Source organism: Octopus bimaculoides, chromosome Z (genome assembly GCF_046866305.1).
Source record: "Octopus bimaculoides isolate indiv1 chromosome Z, ASM4686630v1, whole genome shotgun sequence".
In the NCBI taxonomy this organism is placed as follows: Eukaryota; Metazoa; Mollusca; class Cephalopoda; order Octopoda; family Octopodidae; genus Octopus; species Octopus bimaculoides.
The window spans coordinates 30,673,551-30,696,050 of record NC_142944.1 but is presented as its reverse complement, the minus strand read 5'-3'; the positions used below and the strand labels follow the sequence as shown (position 1 = coordinate 30,696,050).

General features: G+C 37.9%; 1 protein-coding gene across 5 annotated transcripts in view; it reads left to right on the top strand.

Moving 5' to 3' along the window:
• LOC106875582 (ribose-phosphate pyrophosphokinase 1) overlaps positions 1–22,500 on the top strand; it is a 99,621-nt gene that overhangs the window by 542 nt on the left and 76,579 nt on the right. The gene's annotated exons all lie outside the window — the stretch shown is intronic.

The following is a 22,500-nucleotide window of genomic DNA, read 5'->3' as shown; positions in this document are numbered from 1 at the left end:
AAGCCTATTTATATATATTGTTATTCATTAAATTATTTGACTAACGACTGGCTCATGGTAGTAACAATTGTGGTGATGAGACAGACTCCTATGAGAATCTGATGAGTCAGCTGAAATATTCATGGAGTCTCATGTCATATGCATACGATACTAATGAATATCATAACATCGTACAGAGTTGTATAATCAATCCATTAGTTATTGTTGTTTAGCTCCAGGCAGTTCTGACTCTGTACACCTATAATAAATGACTGATAAACCTACTTTTGTTTCATTTTTTTTCTCCCCCTTTTTCCATCTGTAGATTAAAATATGCAGGTTCTGGACTTAATGTAGACTAAATTATCCATTTTATTGTGCCATTTTGAAGAGGGTAAGTGATTTGTAGGAAATTTAGTTGTTATTTCTAGTGAGCTGAGCAACTTTATATGATCCAGTAGCTTATCTCACGAAGAGTTACCCCAGAATGACCACAGCCTTTAGGCTGAAACAAAAGAATACACTGAGCATATTTTATTTTACAACTCCACTCAAAACATGTATCTTACTTTTTCAGTAATGCTTGTGTGTACCTATGTCTATATAACTTCATCTGAAGAAAACTGATTATATATGTACAATGAAAGTACATTACTTTATTTTGTAGAAAAAAATTATGTTCATCATTTCTGCATTCATTACTCTCCACCCTAATCACATAACAACCACCAACACTATCATCATCATAGGCATCTATATCATGTCTTTTATTTACAGATACATTTTGCATTTTAAAAGAATCCTTAAACTTTATTAAAACTTCAATATACACACGTTTGTGCACACATACACTCATACTCACACACACATCAATATATGTACATGTGTGTGTTAGAGAGAGAGGTGATGTGTAAAGAGTATACTAAGCAATAATCTGAGAAATCTGCAGTTCACATGTTACTTATCAGCAAAATGTACCACAGTATGGTATTGTTCACTGTGATGTGTCCATGGCTAAAAAACTCACTTAACGGACAACAATCCAGTCTACCTAGCTGTAAGTAGGTACCACAATGTGGTATAATTCACTGTGCTGTGTCCATGACCAATACACTTAACTGTCAACAGCCCAGGCTAACTAGCTGTAAGTACCACAGTGTGGTATAGTTCACTGTACTATTATTTCCATAGCCAACACACTTAACTGTCAACAGTCCAGTCTAACCAAGTAGATACCACAGTGTAGTGTCCATGAACAAGATAACTTCCAGTTATAAGCTAAGACCAGGTGGACATCTTTATCGCTAGAAACGGTGGCAGCAATGGAAAATTAAGTAGTGGTGCATTAAATATTGGCATCCTTAAAGAAGTTTATTTCTCATATGCTTAATGTCACAGAAGCACAGATTAAAGTGGCAATCACTGTAGACCTCTGAGGAATGCAAAAGGACACAATAAATATGTCATTTCAAATTTATTTAGCTGTTTTTGACAGTTTGTTGAACAAAATATTTTCATCTGATGTTGATGTTTTGTAAGCCATTTATCTCTCTTGTTTGATTATCTCATGGGCAACAATGAAGCATGAGTACGGGTAAGAGAAAAATCTATTTATATACAATTTTATTTTTTGTTTTTACAGAGAGTTATTGATAATTAGGAAGAGAAAATTATAGAGTTCACATAATATTTTGTAGTATTTATCAGTATATAAGAAGGCATTTAGAGAAGATTATCAATATTTAGGTGCAAAACACTAATACATTCATAGATTGCTACATCTGCCTTCACAAATCCTCCACCAGCTTCCAAAGTGCCCTTGTTACCTAAGTCAACCTCATTCTCAGGTACTAGGACTTCAGTAAGTTACCTCCCTTCCTTTACATAATAGTACTTCCTTTTATACCCCCAGCAGAAGCAATTGAACAAACGCACCTGTATAGGAAACGGGTCTGCTTTAATTGCTGAATTGAGACAGACTCTGCAAACCACAGTAAAAGCAACCCATTTAGTAGGTCATTAACTAAAAATAAAAATTGGTACAGGATAGGAAAAAGTCTTCAGTTCTAGTACAGACAAACACTGATACAAGTCATGCATCTAGTTTAGGCTGTAAAATAACTGGCAGAATTGTTGACATGTCACGAAACAGGGAAATTTCTTCTGGCTCTTTTATGTTCTGACTTCAAATCGTACCTAGGTCAGTTTTGCCCTTCATTTCTTCAGGGTCCATTAACTAAGGTACCTGTGAATGTAATTGATTTTGCTGACCTTGAACCCTGCAATGGACTAGCATCCCATTCAGGGCAACATTGTGATTTTAGTCACTTATATGCCATGGAAAGCAGGTAACTGGCTCTATGAGTCTTAAAAAAAGATCAGGCTCTAAAGTTGTTAGTGATAGGAAAGAAATGCAGTTGTAAAAACCTCAACTAAAACATGACATTCACAACAGTTAGGGCTATCTATGTTGTATGCATCAGATAACAAAGGACGCCAACTGGTGGCATACTGTAGTGAAATAAATCTGTCCAGCCCATACTATCATGGAAAAATAGACGTAAAACGAAGATGATATATGCATGTGTTCTGGAATGTAAAGTGTAATTAAGAGATGTTTGGTGTGTCAAGATTTTATTTTAATGCCGAATTGGGAAGTGAGTGATATTACCATGCTCACATGGTTCAGACTGTATTCATTGGGGAAGATTTTCAACATCTAGATTGGTTTATGGTATTGCCAATCTTCACTTCTTTCCAAATGAGGTAATATTTCCCCATAACTGGACTTGTTTTCTCAGAAACTTGAAAATGAAAGCCACCACTTGCATGATGATGACAACCATCACATGATGTCAAGGCAAGGAGACTAATGTGCACACACACACACACATATATATATATATTATGTATATAACAAGCTTCTTTTAGTTTCTATGTTCCAAACCTACTTGAAGGTTTTTGAGAATTTCATGTTTGTTGAGATTTTATTTTAGGGGGGGGGGTCTGGAAAATTCTATTTTTCTGAATTTTGTTTGGATTTGGTACTGTTGTGTGAATGCATTTTTTTAAACTTTTTTTTTTTACAATTTAGTTATAAGAGAAAGGGAGAATGACCATTTGTCTTTCAGGGCCTCCCAGACTGGTGAAAGTGGGTGGATTTAAATGGAGGGGAAAGCCATGATCTGTGTTTGATATAATTGGAAGCAACATATAATACTGAGTTAGCCTTACACTGGGAGCCAGCTTTCAGATGCTTGTAACAGAGTGGACAATGCTAAAAGTCATCCAAGAGTTGAATAGTGATGTTAAAATCTATTTTTCAGATACAGAGATAGCCTATCTGTTTGACTTCAACATAGTTTCCATCTAGCCAATTTCACTCACAAATTTCAGTTCCACCCAAAGATTTAGCAGAATATCTCCAAAGATGCTATGCAACTCAGAACCACATAATTATGAGGTGAACATCTGATTCAAAGAACCATACAATAGATATGAGATGTTTTTGGCACAGCCATTTTGGTGCCAGTTATGACTTATTCAACACCAAATGTTTTAATATCTCTTTCTCTCTCTCTCTCTCTCTATATATATATATATATATATATAATCTCTCTTTATGTCTATGAGGAGAAGGAAAGTGCTTATGACAATTGTGTTCAATTAATAAATTGTAATGTTTCTCTCTCTCAACATGTATATTTCTGTGTGAATGTTTGTGTGTGTTTGCCTTCAGCACTAATTACTTTTGCCAAAACAGGCTGACTATCTACTTAGCTAGGCCAAAAAGCCAGTGTCCAAACAACTGTGTTCAGTCATCTCATTCCACTATACCTCCATCTGTTCACAGATATATTTTTCTACATTTGGTCTTATGCTACTGACTATGTTAGCCACTAAATACTAACATTGTAAGTGGCAGTATTAGAAAGGAAGTATTTTACTGTCTACATATGTGGAGGTGAACATTTTTCTATCATACTGCATTGCCATATGCACATCATGGTTTATAGGATTATCCGCATCACTGTCATAATTTAGCAATTTATTCCATGCTGCCATGGGTTAAATGGTTTGACTGGAACTGGTAAGCCGGAGAGCTGTACCAGGTTTCAGTCTATTTTAGCTTGATTTCTATAGCTGGATGTCCTTCCTAATACCAACCACTCCACAGAGTGTACTGGGTGCCTTTCACATGTCACCTGTACTGGCCATGACTGATTTTATTTAGCTTGACATGTCTTCTCAAACACAGCAAATCACCATAAATCTCAGTCGCCTGTCATCACCTCTGTGAGACTCAGCAATCAAAGATCATATTTGACCGCCTCATCCCACATCTCCCTGGGTCTGCCTCTTCCATCCATAGTTAAAGATTGGCACTTTATGCAGCCGTCCTCATCCATACACCTCACATGACCATACCAGTCTTATACCCAGTTTTTCTCTTGAGACACTTTGACTCTGTTATACATGCACACTGACATTGCAAGGTTCAAATAGATTTTAAAGTTCAAAGTACACATAATATGTGTTTTCTGCAACTTGCAAATAACTTGCTTGCGCAAATGCTATCACTCGAAAGCTCCACATACCAGATGTGTCATCAGGAAAGAACATGCTCTGTTTCGGGGCCTTCCCCTTGATGGCTTTGCAGTAAACTGCTCCCACCACTGATGTGAGACTCTGCTTACTGGATCAACTGACTAATATTTAATCTTGAGTCCTTTATCTCAGGATCATCAACACTATTCAAATTGTAAAGCCATGCAGGTCATGCAGCCATTATAGACAACAAACAAGTGTCTCCTTCACATGTGTACATCAATTCTTTGAGCAGGTTTCAATACTAATTTTGGAAGAGAAACTTTTACATTATGATAACTTGTGTTTTGTACGTTTCATGTAATATAATAATGTGCTCATTGTAAACAGTGTTCAGATACACTACAGCACATCAGAAAAGGTAAAAGAGAAAACAGAAAGTAACAATAAGTGAAGTAAAGGAAGACAAAAATGATAGTGAAAAGTGCACAGAATTGTCTGTTTTCTTAATTGTTAAGTTATAATTATATGTGCTACTAAATAATTAAAATTTCATTCTTCATTTGATGTTCACCTACATGTTTCCATCGTTTAGATGAAAGACAAAATTTGTTGAGGCAAGTTTTAGAGAGCTAGATGCTCTTCATGTTGCCAACCCTGACCTGTTTTCCTTAATAAAGTATTTTTAATCCACTGGTCCTCACATGCCAAAAGTAAAACTATAGGGCTTTTGCTTACTGGAGAATGTAATCAAGGATGGCACTTAGCACCTTGAGAAACATGAGTTAGATTTCTTCCATGTATTGACTCACTGATGTTCAGGCTGAACACTAGCCATATTGATCAACTCTCTGGGGACCTGTGAAGGTCATATATTCTGCATCTCTTCCAAAATTATATCACAAACTTATACACATGGGGGTGGGGGGATCAACATCCGCATCATCATTTAATGTCCATGTTCCTTGCTGGCATGGATTGGGAAGTTTGGCAGGAACTGGGTCCAAGGACTGAATTGTACTTCTCTATCTACTTTGACATGGTTTCTACAGCTGAATGTCCTTTATCATTCCAACCCCTTTACAGCACTAGTGAGATTTGCATGCAGATTGCAGGACTGTACCCAAATGAATTTATGTTAGTAGATGAGGGATTAGAGTATGAGAGAAAGGGGAAGAGTAGAACAGGTTTCTTGCTGTAGAGGGGTCAAAAGAGCCAGGAGTGTGGGTGGAAAAAGGTTGTCTGTGTATATGTGTTATAGTAGGTAGCTATCACCACAGCAGTAACATCAGACTTTTGATCAGTGTTAGATCAAATCAATAAAAAAAGACTAATTTTTATATTTTTTCTTTTATATAAGCAACAACCATGAACAGCTGTGAAATAATGGGACAGTGATCTATTTTTTAAAGTTTCCCCACACACACATTGCTACTTACTGACTTGTTTAAACCATTGAACATGTGTCATATCTTAAACAATTCTAATGCTAAGAAAAAAAAACAGATCAGGTGGTGCCTTAAACATCTGTCGATAATACAATTTTATATAATTGTTATGTTTGTCATTGTTGATTTTTGGTTATACAGGATGATTAAAGATAGGGCAAGATTCACAGTCCAGGGAAACTTGTGATGGTTTTTAAGGCAATCAAACTATTCAGCATATATGAACAGTCTTGTGGATTAAATAAACACATGAGATATGATAGCTGTGATTGCTGGAACTGATATCAATGACTGAATAAGCTTCAAATATGTCATAATCAGTTTCATCATTTAATGTCTGTTTCTCATGGTAGTAAGCTGGCAGAATTGTAAGCACACCAGGCAAAATGCTTAGTGGCATTAGTTGACTTTACCTTTCATCCTTTAGGGATTCATAAAATAGGTACCAGTTGAGTACTGGGGTTGATGTAATTGACTATCTCTTTCCCCCAAACTTGCTGACCTTCTGCCAAAATTTGAAACTAATGTCTGTTATCATGAGCTCAATGGGTTCAGCAGGAACTGGTGAGATAGATTACTGCACCAAAGCAACAATGTTTTAGCATGGTTTCTGTGGCTGGATTCCCTTCTTAATGCCAAGCACTGTACTGAGTACTTTTTGTTGGGTACCAACACTTGTGAAATTACCAAGTAATTTACAAGACAAGATCCCACTCACTACTCATCTTAGGGTACACTTGTTAAAGATGATAGCTACAGGTGTCTTTCTGTAGAGCAGATACAATGTTACCTCAGCTGGAGAAGCCAGAAGATCATGATGAAGATATATCAAGGTGCACTCTGCCTTCAGGTTAAAGGATGGTGATTATAAGAGAAGTGGCATGGGTAGTTAAGTTCATGGGAATGTAACGGAGAGTAGCAGATGGATAAGGATAGAGACAAGAGAAATGATGTAGGTGATGAATATGGGGTCATGATTGATTGTGAATATTAGTTGAAGGGGATGATAGAAGTGGGTGTGGATCAGCAAAGATGATGTGAAATGCAAGTGACAAGGACAGCGGTACTTAAGGGTGGAAATAGTGGGATGAGGGGAAGGAATGCCATTGGCAAAATAATGGTGTGTTGAGTGGTAGGGAATGGTACTGAGAATGCATGAGGAAAAGGGTGAATGGTAGTGGGATGGAATATATAATTCTGCTCTCAAGGTTGCATCAGTCGAGTGAATAGTGCTATGGTCAGAAGGGCGATGGAAGGGAGCATGTTAGGAAGATGAGTTGTGGGTATTTAGAAGATAGGGGGATTCATCAGAGAGACTGAGTGCAGGGGCAGACATAAGCAACATGCATTTAGCAGTATCATTTTTACTTATATAAATGGGTATGTATGGCTGTGAAGGTCACCAACAAAAGGAGTAAACAACCTTAGTGATGCAGTATGTTTCTATTTCACAAGAAACTCATTGAAATGTCTTATTGTAATTTTATGGTTGTAAGTATGAAAAACAAAACTTACACAGAAATCTCTCACCCCTTCAGATGCTTTGTTTCTTGTCAAACCATCCAGCCCATGTCAGCATTGAAAAACAGGATATTGATGATGCTGATGATAATATACCATCATTATACATACAACAGTCAATGTTTACAATCTGTTGCAAAAACCTGTCTTGCTATTGAACTATTTATTGTTCAGGGGACTAAGGAAACTAATACATTATTTGGAACAAACCAGGCAAGGGTTGGCAACAAAGAAAAAACATTTGGCTGCAGAAATACTGCCCCAATGACTTGTCTTACTCATGCCTATACATATATATAGGCGCAGGAGTGGTTGTGTAGTAAGTAACTTGCTTACTAACCACATGGTTCTGGGTTCAGTCCATACTATAGCCTTAGGCCGACCAAAGCCTTGTGAGTGGATTTGGTAGACGGAAACTGAAAGATGACCATCATATATATATATATGTGTGTCTGTATTTGTCCCTCCCAACATCGCTTGACAACCGATGCTGGTGTGTTTACGTCCTCGAAACTTAGCGGTTCGCCAAAAGAGACCGATAGAATAAGTACTAGGCTTACAAAGAATAAGTCCTGGGGTCGATTTGCTCAACTAAAGGTGGTGCTCCAGCATGGCCGCAGTCAAATGACTGAAACAAGTAAAAGAGTAAAGAGTATATATACACACAAACTTATGTTAATGCTGGTTTTTATGTTCAGTTATAATAATGACGCATGCGTACAAACAACCATGCTACATGGCAGTGAAACATGGGCTGTAACTGCTGAGGACATAGGTAAGCTCGCAAGGAATGAAGCCAGTATGCTCCGTTGGATGTGTAATGTCAATGTGAATACCCGTCAGAGTGTAAGTATCTTGAGAGAAAAGCTGAACATTAGAAGCATCAGTTGTGGCATGCAAGAGAGACGATTGCGCTGGTATGGACATGTGGTGAGAATGGAGGAGGATAGCTGCGTGAAAAAGTGCCACACCCTAACAGTTGAGGGAACCCGTGGAAGAGGTAGGCCCAGGAAGACCTGGGCTGAGGTGGTGAGGCAAGACCTTCGTACATTGAGCCTCACCGAGGCGATGACTACTGACCGAGACCTTTGGAAATGTGCTGTGCGTGAGAAGACCCGGCAAGCCAAGTAAGATCGTTGCAAGTGCCCCTGGACTGGTTCTTGTGCGGGTGGCACATGAGATGCACCATTTTGAGCGTGGCCGTTGCCAGTACCGCCTGACTGGCTCCTGTAGGATTTTTGAGTGAGATCGTTGCCAGTGCCCCTGGACTGGCTTGTGAGGGTGGCACATAAAAGACACCATTTCGAGCGTGGCCGTTTTCGTGCAGGTGACACGTAAAAGCACCCACTACACTCTCTGAGTGGTTGGCGTTAGGAAGGGCATCCAGCTGTAGAAACTCTGCCAAATCAGACTGGAGCCTGGTGTTGCCATCCGGTTTCACCAGTCCTCAGTCAAATCGTCCAACCCATGCTAGCATGGAAAGCGGACGTTAAACGATGATGATGATGATGATGATTAATCTGATGGGTTATGCTATACTTTTGTAGAGTGCAAATGTGTTATTTTTATACAAGAATGTTTTTGACAGTAACTTTGAAGTTTCAGCCAGCTAAACAGTGGTTTAGCATGTCAATCCATTGAAGTCACTGTCAACAACATTCTTATATAAGAATAATATATATATATATATATATATATATATATATATATATATATATATATATATACATACCGGAGTAAGCACATAAAATGTGCAACAAGGTGGAAAAAAGAGTACTCAAATACCAGAGGTAGAGTAAAACTCCGAGTAACAGTCTTTTGTTATATTTCTGCTGCTTTTAAATAAAGTATATATATATATATAGACACAGGCATGGCTGTATGGTAAGAAGCTTGCTTCCCAACTGCGTGGTTCCAAGTTCAGTCCCACTGCATGGCACCCTGCGCAAGTGTCTTGTACTATAGCCTCACACCAACCAAAGCCCTGTGAGTGGAGTTGGTAGATGAAAACTGAAAGAAGCCCATTGTATATATATGTGTATCTGTGTTTGTCCCCTACCATCACTGCTTGACAACTGATGTTGGTGTGTTTACGTCCCCATAACTTAGTTGTTTGGCAAAACAGACCGATAGAATAAGTACTAGGCTTACAAAGAATAAGTCTTGGCGTTGATTTTGTTGACTAAAACCCTTAAAGGCAGTGTTCCAGCATGGCCACAGTCCTGAAACAAGTAAAAGAACATACATATATAGAGATACATAGATATAATTATGAATGTTTATACAAAGAAATTTCAATAGAACTCAAAATAGACAAAGCTATAAATAATAGGATATAGAATATTGGGTTAAAAAAAACCTTTGGATAGAAAACATTTAGAGTTTTCTGACAAATTTATTTCATATCACTTGAAGTTTCTTAAAAATATTTTTAATTCTGTTAATGCAAACAAAAACATTGTGGAGTGAAATAAACATAAAATGATATTCTGTTTGTGGTATACATCGTAACTTCAAGTTTCATACATACTCTGCTTATGCCAAACAGTCATCGGACAATAAATTCAACCAGTTTGTAAATTAAGCTCGACATACATGGATTTCCTAGTATTGCATTATGGGATTAAAAACTATAAGTAGCCTAACCTGTTACATATAGTTAATGTTTCGATGAGTTATTTCCCTTGGCTAGTTCTAAACGAAAAGTAGAAAGAGAAAGCTTTAAAAAAATGTGATTAAAGGATAGAAGCAGAGAAATTGTTCTATGGAAATTAATAAAGAAAATTAAAGAATGAAACTTGTAAAAAGTATCTAAGGGTGATCTGGCAGAATTGTGAGCATGCCAGGCAGAACGCTTAGCATTTTGTCCATCTTTACATCATGTTCAAATTCTGCCAAGGTTGACTTTGCCTGTCATCCTCCAGGGTCAATAAAATAAGTACCAGTTAAACACTGGGGTTTGAGGTAATTGACATATACCCCACCCTAAAATTACTGACCTTGTGCCAAAATTTGAAATTATTATTATTTCGTATGGCCAACAAGTGGAGAGATACCATTGTAAAGAAAGACCCGACCTTAGGATATAAGGATAAGTTAATCACTCAAGTGCCTACAGCTTAATTATAAAATGTGTCATGGTGCATCAAAACAGTCTGAGTCAGAGAAACAGAATATTAAAAGAATTACATCCTGCAAGCAACTGACACATTTGCTCAATCCCAGGCAAAATCAAAATCAGCAGTGCCCCCAGTATGACTCCATAACAAAATCCATCCCTCGACTCAATTTACATTCACACAGCTGTTGCAAATAGATGCAGCTTCTTTTATTTTTAAAGGTGTTTTTCTTTGTTGCACACTTTTTTGTAAAATTCTCTCCTTCAAAAACTCATATTTTGAAATTGACTAGAATGACCATTATCATCATCATTATTGTTAGAGCGTTCAGTAAGATTATATATACCTAAAGTGAGTTAGAACTAATTCACAAACCTTAAACAATTATTAATCTCTATACTGTACACATATGCTCTTCAATATTTTCAAATCTTTATCTTTCCAAACAGTACAGTGAGTTAGTAGTTAACTATTCCTTTAATTTTAGCTCACTGCTAGACTCTCTTTATCATTACATTTTATTATTGATACGTTGCAATTTAAACTCTAAATTCGGTTTGTCAGAGTTTTATTCATAACTAACCAAGGGAAATAACTCACCCAACACTATTTACTACCTCTTGGGATGTGCAGCAGTCATGCTTCTCTGGTTGACTCTTGCTACACATGCCAGCTTAGCAAAGAGATTGTAAAGAAACGATGGTAACAATGATAACCAATAATGGACCATGTATATATAAACCCAAAAATCAATACTCTAAAATATCACCATCAGCATCACCCCCAATTGAGAAGATTAACAACCTTGGAATCAAAGAAGCAACAACTGCAGGATTATGAGAACCTTCATAAACGACCAAAGAGCTGCAGAGGAAGCCTGGACTATTAAAAACATCAAGCATAATCCTAAGGTCTTTTACTCCTTTGCAAAAACACACAGGACCACAGTTTCCTCTATCGTCCCCCTGGTTGACGAAAACAGCATCCTTCACGGTGATGCCAAAGATATGGCTGAGATCCCTCAAAGTCAATACTGCTCTGTCTTCAGTGACCCTGTTTTCAGTTGACTCAATCAGCTTTGCTTCTTTGACTCCTCAACATATCCTTTCTGACATAACCTTTGACGCCACTGATATCCTAGCAGCAATAAAAGAAATCAAACCTGATACAGTAGTGGGTCTGGACAGGTTCCCTGCTAGAGTGTTGAAGGAATGCAGACAACAACTTGCAGCTCCTCTTGCAAATGACCGGATGCTAGTTTTATCCCCCAAAACCTTCTCTACCAGTCAGTCGTTCCTATCTTTAAAAAGGGAGATAAATCGCTCCCTGTAAACTAGCGTCCAATCTCACTCACCTCACAAATCATCAAAGTATTTGAGAGAGTGTTGAGATCAAGAATAACAGCCTTCCTAGAACAAAATCATCTCCTAAATTACAACCAGCATGGCTTACAAAGTGGGAGGGACTGTCTAACACAACTCCCCCACCACTTTGATGACATCTTAAATTCACTAAGAGAGGGCTCCAACGCTGATGTCATATACCTTGATTTCAGCAAGGCCTTTGACAGAGTCGACCACAATATACCGTTAAAGAAACTATCCAACGCTGGAGTTGGTGGAAAGTTACTTCAATGGATTAGGACCCAGCATGTTGTGGTTGATGACATCTACTCAAGACCAGCAAAAGTCATCAGCAGAGTCCTGGAAGGTACTGTGCTGGGTCCACTTCTTTTTATTGTCTATATCAATGACATTGCAGATTCCATTGAACAGAGCACCATTAAAATATTTGCAGATGGCTCTAAGCTACAGAAAGTCATTGAGGGAGCATATTATCGGACGATGCTTCAATCAGACCTATGCGCAGTAACTCAGTGGGCACAAAAAAACAATGTCCATTTGAACGAAGAAAAACTGAGCTCATTCACTTCGGAAAGGAGGACACACCCAAACAACCATATACACTACCGTCAGGAGGCCTACTTGAACCATTGGATAATATCAGAGACTTAGGTGTAACTTTCAACAGCAACCTTAGCTGGAGTGTACATCAACAAAAAAGTCAATGTTGCCCACAGAATGAGCTCGTAGATCCTCAGAACTTTTCAATCTAGGAATCATAAAACCATCATCCTTCTCTTCTCCGCACTCGCTAGGCCCCACCTCGAATACTGCTGCCCATTGTGGTCCCCCTACAAAATACAAGACATAATGAGGATCGAAGCTCCGCAAAGATCAATCACTAAAAAAATAAATGGTATGATGGGACTTAATAATTGGGCTCGACTTAAACAGCTGAAACTCTATTCTCTGCAATGCCGCTGTGAGCGATACATTATTTGCACCATATGGAAAATATTCTACCAATATTATCCAAATGATATCAGTATTATGTTCACAATTCACCCAAGACTAGGCCCCCATGCAATGCGTCCCCTACAAAGGTCAAGATCACATCACATAAGAACATTGCAACAGAATTTCTTCATTGCAAATAGTCCTGCTCTTTTCACTGTTATCCCGAAAGAAATTAAAGTAGAAAAAGGCCCCACAACTTTCAAACTGTACTTGGACAAATTCCTCTAGGAAATACCGAATAAGCCACCTACACCAGGATGCATCTCAATCAACAACAACTCTTTGCTTGAGTAGTCCATGGTGTCCCGAAATAATTAACTAAAAGACTTTTCCAGGTGGTGCTACTGAATTAGTCATAGCCTGGGCGGATAATGGCAGAAACCAATCTAAGCTATATATATGTATATATCATCATCATTATCATCATCATCGTCGTTTAACTGAGGACTGGTGGACCAGGAGGCGACACCAGCCTCCAATCTGATTTGGCAGAGTTTCTACAGCTGGATGCCCTTCCTAACGCCAACCACTCAGAGAGTGTAGTGGGTGCTTTCACGTGACACCGGCACGAGGGCCAGTCAGGCAGGTACTGGCAACGGCCACGCTCGAAATGGTGTATTTTACGTGCCACCCGCACCGGAGCCAGTCCATTGGCACTGGCATATATATATATATATGTATATATGTGTGTGTTTGTGTCTGTGTAAGTATATATATATGTGTGTGTGTGTGTATATATATATGTGTATGTGTGTATATTTAAAACAGTTTGATTTGGTTTCCATGCTACTCCCAAGTTTCACAGGTTTTGGCATGGTCTCTATGGCTGGATGCCCTTCCTAACACCAACTACTTTACAGTGTATACTGGGTGCTTTTATGCAGCACTGGCAGAAGTGCTTCTACATGGCACAGGCATAGTTGCTTTTTATATGACTCCAGTACCCACAAGCCTGCAAGATTAGAATACGCTACATCTCTCATGGATGTTTACTCCAAGTTGAGAGCACTTTTCCCTCTAAGCTGTGCAAGATGACATTGTGCATGCCAACTCTGAGACAATGCACAATCTTGTGAATCACATGATTTCATGGACATACATCATGGGCCTGACCTCCAGGCGTGAAGGTCCCTAAAGGGTTATAGAAAATAAAATGCATAGTGATATGGTTGATCTGTTTGACGGAAACTAGCTTATGAATGTTAGCCGTCTTTGTTTGATTGTCTGATAAGGGTGGAGTTTGTTCAGTGAATGTGTTTGTGTCTCTACCACATGTGCATACAAAACTTTTGCAGTCTGTGAATATAGAGCAGATAGTCTTTACAGCTTCGTTAGGTATTCTATATGCACAAAGAATCCAAAACATCCACTCAACACAGTGGACAGAGTCAAAAGCTTTGATGGAATCCACAATGAAGATGCACAAAGACATCTTTCGTTGCTGAGATGGCTTCAGTGAGATAGCAAAAAGTTAAAATAGGTTCGAGGTTGGAGTGGCCTTTGCATAAGCTATTTTGGTTTGATGTGAGCTGTGTTTTTATAGGGTCTTGTATGCAACTGAACATATGAGACAGTTGAAGAGTTTGGCTGAGCATGTCATAAGGCTAATGCCATGATACAAGCTGTGTTCTAATAGATCTTAATAGATCTCTCTTTTTTGAAATAGGAATGGTGTGGTTCAGCTTGGATTCTGATTGAGCTTGACTGATGATGTAAATAGAATTTAGAATAAGAAGAAGTAACTCAGGATTCCAAAAAACCTTTAGGAGGCACACCATCTACACCCACATGATTTATTAGTCTTGAGCTGTTTAACAGCGCTTAGTGCTACATCAAAAGTAATTTCACCAATCAGAATATTGGTGTGCAGCTATAAGATTGGTTCCACAGAAAACTTGTTCATAGGAGTTGTGTCCTGTTGGGCAACTTTTCAAAGTAATGTTTACAGACAGCTAGTCAATACACACACACATATCACTAAAGATGTAGATATGTATACCTATATATCTTTTATCTTTTACCTGTTTCAATCATTTGACTGTGGTCAATTTGGAACACCACCTTGGAGGCTTTAGTAAAATAATTCAACCCCAGTACCATCTTTCTTTTTTTTTAAGTATTTTGACAAACTGCTAAAATGGGGGGGGCGGGATAAACAAACCAACACTGGTTGTCAAGTGGTGGTGGAGACAAACACAAAAATAAACACACGCACAAACATTGACAGCGTGAGTCAAAAGTTTTTCATAGTTCAAACAAATTACATACAAAAAGCGTTTATTCATCAAAATATATCCCATCATATTCTATTGTTTATTGCTATTGTTGTGCCAGAAACTCAGTTCCATGCTTATACTATTTGGCTAGTTTAGAGGCAAAAAGAAACACTGTGCATTCATCTTCTACTTCGTCCATTTTGCTGAGCCTCTGCCAAACAGCAAATGAGTAATGGCTTGAAAAAGGCAATAATTTGATAGTGCAAGGTCTGGACTCTAGACAGAGTGAAGCAGAACTTCCAATATCTCAAACTTGCACTTGGTCACATTGACAGTGTGTGCTGGGGCATTGTCTTGCTGTAGGAGTGCATGTCTTCAATTGAAAAATGCTTTCAACACATCAAATACTTGCAGCAGTTGTTGAGCATAGTGGTTAGTGTTCACAGCATGACCATCTGAGACAAGCTAAAGTACAACATCCTCTTGAAATTCCACAAAACTCAACAGCCACCCTTATTTGACAACAGGTTCTGAAGCCTGGCAAAAATAAATTTAATTAATTAGAAATTTTTTTTATATATAATTTCTTTGATTATTAGTTAATATTCTAATTAAGGTTAAGTTAATAGTACAACATTTAAAATTTTATTTAAACTAAATATTCGATTAGATAATTTTTGTATTTCTTTTCAATTATTTTGTTAAATGGTTTTCTTTTATTTAATGGTGATATAATTATTTTTATATAAATTAATTTTTGTTAGTTTATATTAAAATTAAAGTTATTTATATTATGTTTATAATTTTAGTTTAACCTAAAACTTCGTTTAAATTGTATTTTAAATGAAAGATTCATTAAGATTAGATTTGCATTTAATATTTCTGTTAGTTTATATTCTAATAAACGTAAAGTTAATGTCACGTTTATAATTTTCGATAAGATAAGTATTACATTTATTTTTAACTAGCAGAAACACCCGGCGTTGCCCTGGTTAAAGAGAATAATGAAATCTAAAAGCGCCGTCTAGACTACGCAACCCTCAACTGTTAGTAGCTACGATACCATATTTCTACATTAATAACTCTCCAATCCATGCCAGCATGGAACATAGATATTAAGTGGAATGCTAGAAGAAAGTTTTCAACTCATATGTATATAAAGTAAATACACGTAATTCAGAAACACGTTTTTATGTATCTTATTTCGTAACCAAACAAACAGGTACAGATTATAAATAATGAAAGGCCAATTTTGGTGATTCATTTGACAGAGGTAGTAGAGAGACAATGCGATGATAAATCTGAGGTTGGATCTTGAAAGTTTGGATGAATGCTGCCTCAGTTAAATCTCTTGTGGTTCCAAATGATGTCATCTGTAGTACAGCGTCGTATTGTCTAATTTTGTTTTGCAAATGTTAGGAATCTTGGTCAGTTGATGATAACAGTTTCTTCAATAGCTCTGGAGGTTGGAGATTGTGGAATTGTTGGGAATGTTTTTAACTTTGGTGTTATATGTATTGCTTGAATTTCTTTGACATGAAATATATGTATTTTCACTGGGTTTGTAAAAGAGAGTTGTGTAGCTCTCGAGTTTTAGGGATTCACACAGACAGACAGACACACATTCTCATCTTTATATATAGAGATATATATACACACACACACACACGCACCCAAACACACGTATATATATGTATATCAATATAAATATATGAAAGTCAATGAAGTTTCGTAAAAGAAGGTGATCATGTACATATTTTCTTGCTGTTGTGATTATAACACCTCGTTGTAAACAATGTTCCTTGTTTTCCCTTGTGGAGCATATGCAAATAGGTTTTTTTTTGCTGCCCACCCTTGAGCAGCCAACATACAGTTGTCCATGTGAGAAGCAGGGCTCTTCCAAGAGAAGACCAGCTACAGACAGTGCTCATCTGTTATGTTCGGGTTAAAATTTCATCAACATCAAAAATATATGAATTTTCATGGGAGTTATGGCCGTTATGCATAGAATATAATTTCCAAATTGCAGACAAAATTTACAATCGATAAATGTCTTAGAATAACGAGTCTCTCATCTGGGAAGGCCTTGAAATCAATGTTACCAACTGGGGACTATGTGTGTTGCAGTGATAATAAAAAGACTCAAAGGAGGTCTGCAACGAAATAATTTTACTCAATACTTTGCAAGTGAATCAGTGGAGGCAAAGATGCGTCTCATTTACTTGACAATTTATGCACCACATTGCAGAAATCACAATGTAAGTATATCTGAAAGGGTAGTCTTACACTGTTGTACCGTTGAATTACAAATAATGCTCATCTGTTATGTTCGGGTTAAAATTTCATCAACATCAAAAATATATGAATTTTCATGGGAGTTATGGCCGTTATACATAGAATATAATTTTCAAATTTCATAAAGATCCGTTCAGTACTTTTGACGTAGTTTTGGATAAGAAAACAAATGACTAATGTGTGTGTTTGTGTGCATGTGTTTGTGTGTGATGGGTGTATATATGTATAGATATCTGTATGCATGTATATATATGTATATATGTGTACATATTACATGTACATCTATATATATATACAACTACACATATGTATACATATACATGTATGCATATAGATCTATACATATACGTGTACATATACATCTATATATATATACATATACATCTCTCTCTTTCTCTCTCTCTGAAAGTATCTGTCATCACAGTATCGAAACGTGATTGTTTCAGTTAGAGGAATAACGTGTACATATACATCTATATGTATACATATACATCTCTCTCTCTCTCTCTCTCTCTCTCTCACTGTATATATATATATATATATATATATATATATATACAGACACCATTAAAGTGAAAGTATCTGTCATTACAGTATCGAAATGTGATTGTTTCAGTTAGTGGAATAGTTTCATTTTTAAAGTGAAAGTATTTGACATGAGTGTTTTTGTTTCACTTTTGACACGTAATACTTAAATAGTGGAGGAGATATGATGTTGCTGTGGGCTCGAACTATGCAAGAAGTTAAAAACATTTTTTTGACTAAAACACAACCAGAACCCTAAGTAAGACATGTGTAAAATTTGAATGAAATTGGTTGTGTAGTTCTTGAGTTTTAAGGAAACACACACACACACACACACACACACACACATTCTCATTTTTATATATATAGATAATATTTTTAAACATTTTTCTATCATTATATAATAAGTATTTTTATGTACATTTTATTTTTTTTCATTTTATCTAGTTTCAGCTCATGAGCTGTGGCCATGCTGGGGCACCGCCATTTGGTGTTGCTACACAATTTTATTTCACGAATTTTACTTCAGGAATTGACATTTGGGGCATGAGAGTTTGATGCAGCTGCCCTCATCTGTACCTCCTGCCGTGAAGTTGGTTCATCTGGGACACCTGACAGGAAGAGGTCCAGCCTCATCTTGAAGACACCTACATCCACCCCATGCAGGTCTTTCGGGATGATATTGAAGAGCTGTGGACCTTGAAGCCCAGGCTATTGCAATATCTTGTCCTACATCTTGATGGCAAATTTGGAGTCCTTGGCACTATGCAATGGCGTCCAGTTCTTTTATTTGTGTAACTTTCGATGCCAAAGTTTGGTACAATTCCTTCGGGGATCTTCCAGATGTATATTATAGCATATCTTTCTCGCCTACGCTCTAAGGAATAGAGTCTTAATCTCTTGAGTCTTTCCTAATAGCTTATATGCTGCATAGAGGCTATCTTCTTCATGTAGCTTCGCTGGATTGCCTCAAGTTCTGAGATTAATTTGACACTGGTTGGTGACCATAGCTGAGAGCAATAGTCAAAGTGGCTTAGAACAAGTGTCCTCTAGAACACCATAATGGTTTCCTGATTTCTTGTTCTAAAAGTCCTAAGAATCCATCAGGTCAGTCGCCTGCATTTCATTGACAATTTAGCAACATGAACATGAAAGGATGCATTATTACTCATGTAAATGCCCAGGTCTCGCACTGACTGTGCCTCTGGGATTGCAGTCCCTCCAGGTCCATTATATTTAACGGGTACTGCATTTAGTTTTGCATGCTGATTGCACAAGGCTTGAAACTTTTCAGCATTAAACTGCATGTTATTCTTTTCAGCCCACTTGTATATTTCATCCAGCTCACATTGCAGGTGCATAGTGTCTTCAGGGTTCTGTATAACCTGTGAGACTTTTGTATCATCTGCATAACTTGTGATCATGGCTCTCTGTGTGGCTGAGGGCATGTCTGAGAGGGCCATTATGAACAGTAGTGGTCCCAAAACAGTGCCTTGCGGAACACCGCTCACTATTTGCATGTCATTGGAGGTGGCACCATTGGCTACTACCACCTGACTTCTATCCTTCAGAAAGTCATGAAGCCATTCTCCCAATTTTCCAACTATGCCAAGATCACACAGTTTGTGACATATCATTCCATGATCGACTTTATCAAAGGCCTTTGCAAAGTCGAGATATATCACTTCCACATTTGAGTGGTTCAGTAGCTGTTTCAGCACCCAGTCATAGTGTTGTAAGAGCTGAGTCAGGCAGCTTCTTCCTGGTCGGAAACCATGTTGGGTGTCAGGCAGCAAGTCATTTTCTTCAAGGAAGGCAATTAGTTTTCTTCTGATTTAATCAATTTGATTATATTTTATTTTCTACTTGAAAACTTGGTTATGAAACACGTGTAGTCATTTTATTATTATTATTTTATGATTTTTACTTTGTATTTTATTATACTTATTTATCATGTATTTACTTATTCATTTTTCTATATGTGACTGTAGATTTTCATGGATGAGTTCATAAACTTTGGTTCTTTTCTGTAAATTATATATTTATATATTATATACTGTGAAAAATTTTAAGCTTTGATAAATTGATTTTAATTGAGTTTTTACCTGTAAATTTGGATTTTTTCCCTAATATTATTATCATTATATATACATATATATATATACAATTGCAGCGTAGAAGGTGTTTATAAGCCATTTAAAATAACACAAAAGCCGTCAGATTCACTTCAACATTTAAATTTAATTTGTCAACATCTTTTCGTTACTTTCAGACCGCGACCTGTTCACTGACAAAATTGTGAACAGGTCGCGGTCTCAAAGCGACAAAAATATTTTGACAAATTAAATTTAAATGTTGAAGTGAATCTGATGGCTTTTGTGTGTTATTTTAAATGACTTATAAACACCTTCCACGCTGCAATTGTTTTCGTTCCAGCACACGATCTCAGATCAGGTCACTTGCTATGCAAGTACATCTCCATAATATATATATATATATATATATATATATATATATATATATATATATATTCAAGAATTCTTATCGCTCCTTAAAATTATGGCTTTTAAGTGTTGATTTCTCAGCCCAAGAATTACAGCGTGATGTGCTGCTTGACTGGTCCCCCCTCTCTCTCTCTCTTTATATATATATATATATATATATATGATGATGATGATGATGATCTTTTCTCCCGCCATGCCTCTGTCTACCCCTCCATCCTCTCTAAATCAGTCCCTCTCTCTCTCTCTCTCTCTCTCTCTCTCTCTCTCTCTCTCTCTCGTAGTTTTTCCTTAAGGTCTTCAGGTTCTGGCTATATATAAATGAGAAATTCATTCTAAATTATCTCAATCTCTTCTCCGCTGACATACTACGACGAAGTCTCCAAGATGCAGATAAGATAGAGATTTTTATTTATTTACGGCCTCAAACATCTCATACCTTTGCGCTTTAGTCTGCCCTCTATTATTTATCTTGTTTCTCTCCATGAAATTCAATTGAATTCAGTTTTTGTCTTAAATTCATACTTCACCTAGGTTTCATTGCTCTTTTAAAAATTACGATTTATGCATTGTTGTCTCTCAAATATTTAAAATCTACGATTAAGAGGCCTATCTCCTGGCTGATGGTACACCCGCCCTGCCACCCCCTCCACCGGAAGTGCATTCCTCTGTCATCCTGTCATCCTCGGCTGTCTCCCGGAACCCATCTAGTGGCCTTGGCCATCCTCTCCCCTACCTTTGGGTAGCGCATTAAGTTTGAGTAATGTTTGCAGGTTGTAGGTACTGTTTTGCTTATGAATTCTTCCAATTGCAAGTTTTCTTTTCAGGTACACGACACTGCTTTTCCCCTTCCCAGGCTACAGGCCCACACCCCCAACACCCATACTGTTAGGATTGGCACTCTCAACGTCGGCACGCTGAAAGGTAGATCTGGTGAAATTGTTGAGATGCTTGAACGGAGACGCGTAGATATGTGCTGCATGCAGGAAGTAAGATGGAGAGGAGGTTCTGCGAGGGTCCTCACAGGCAAAGAACACAGGTACAAGATTTTCTGGGCAGGGAACACTGACGGGGTCGGGGGCGTAGGAATACTTCTAGCGGAGAAATGGGTGGATAAGGTAATCGAGGTCGTTAGAGTAAGTGACAGAGTACTTAAGATCAGACTAGTGCTTCATCATAGATTAGCTACTGTCATCTCAGCCTATGGACCTCAACCGGGGCTACCAGATGGTCTGAAAGACCAATTCTATGACATCCTCTTGCAAACTACCTCGTCGACGAGTGACAGGGACCTTCTCTTTATGGCTGGAGACTTCAACGGTCATGTCGGACGTCGTGCTGGAGGCTTCCATGGCATACATGGAGGCTATGGCTTCGGTTCCTGCAACGAGGAGGGAACCAGACTGCTGGAGTTCTGTGATGCAACCGATCTTATGGTCTGCAATACCAACTTCAGGAAACCTGCCAGTCACCTAGTCACCTACCGCTCCGGCAGACACTCTAGCCAAATCGACTACATCCTCGCCAGAAATAGGGAAAGAGGGCGGCTTATAAATGCCAAAACCTACCCTGGCGAAGAATGTACCCCACAACATAGATTAGTAGTTAGCGACTTTGGGATCAAGGCAAAATGGGTGCCCAGAATTAGACAGGCTTGGAGGAGAAGGTTGTGGAAGCTTAAAGATCCTGCAAACGGACAGAGACTTAGAGACAAGTTACTTGAAGCATTTAACGAAATAGAAGGGGATATAGCATCATACAATGTGGAAGACAATTGGAGATTTCTGCGGGACAACCTGTTGAAAGCCACCGACCAGATTTGTGGGTGGTGTAAGGTCCCCTCCCGACCCAGAGTAACGTGGTGGTGGAACAAGGAGGTAGACAGGGCTATTAGACAAAAGAAACAGGCTTGGAAGGACTGGAAGAACGGTGGTAGCAGGGAATTGTACCAATGTGCCAGAAGGGAGGCTAGGCGACAGGTTTATTTA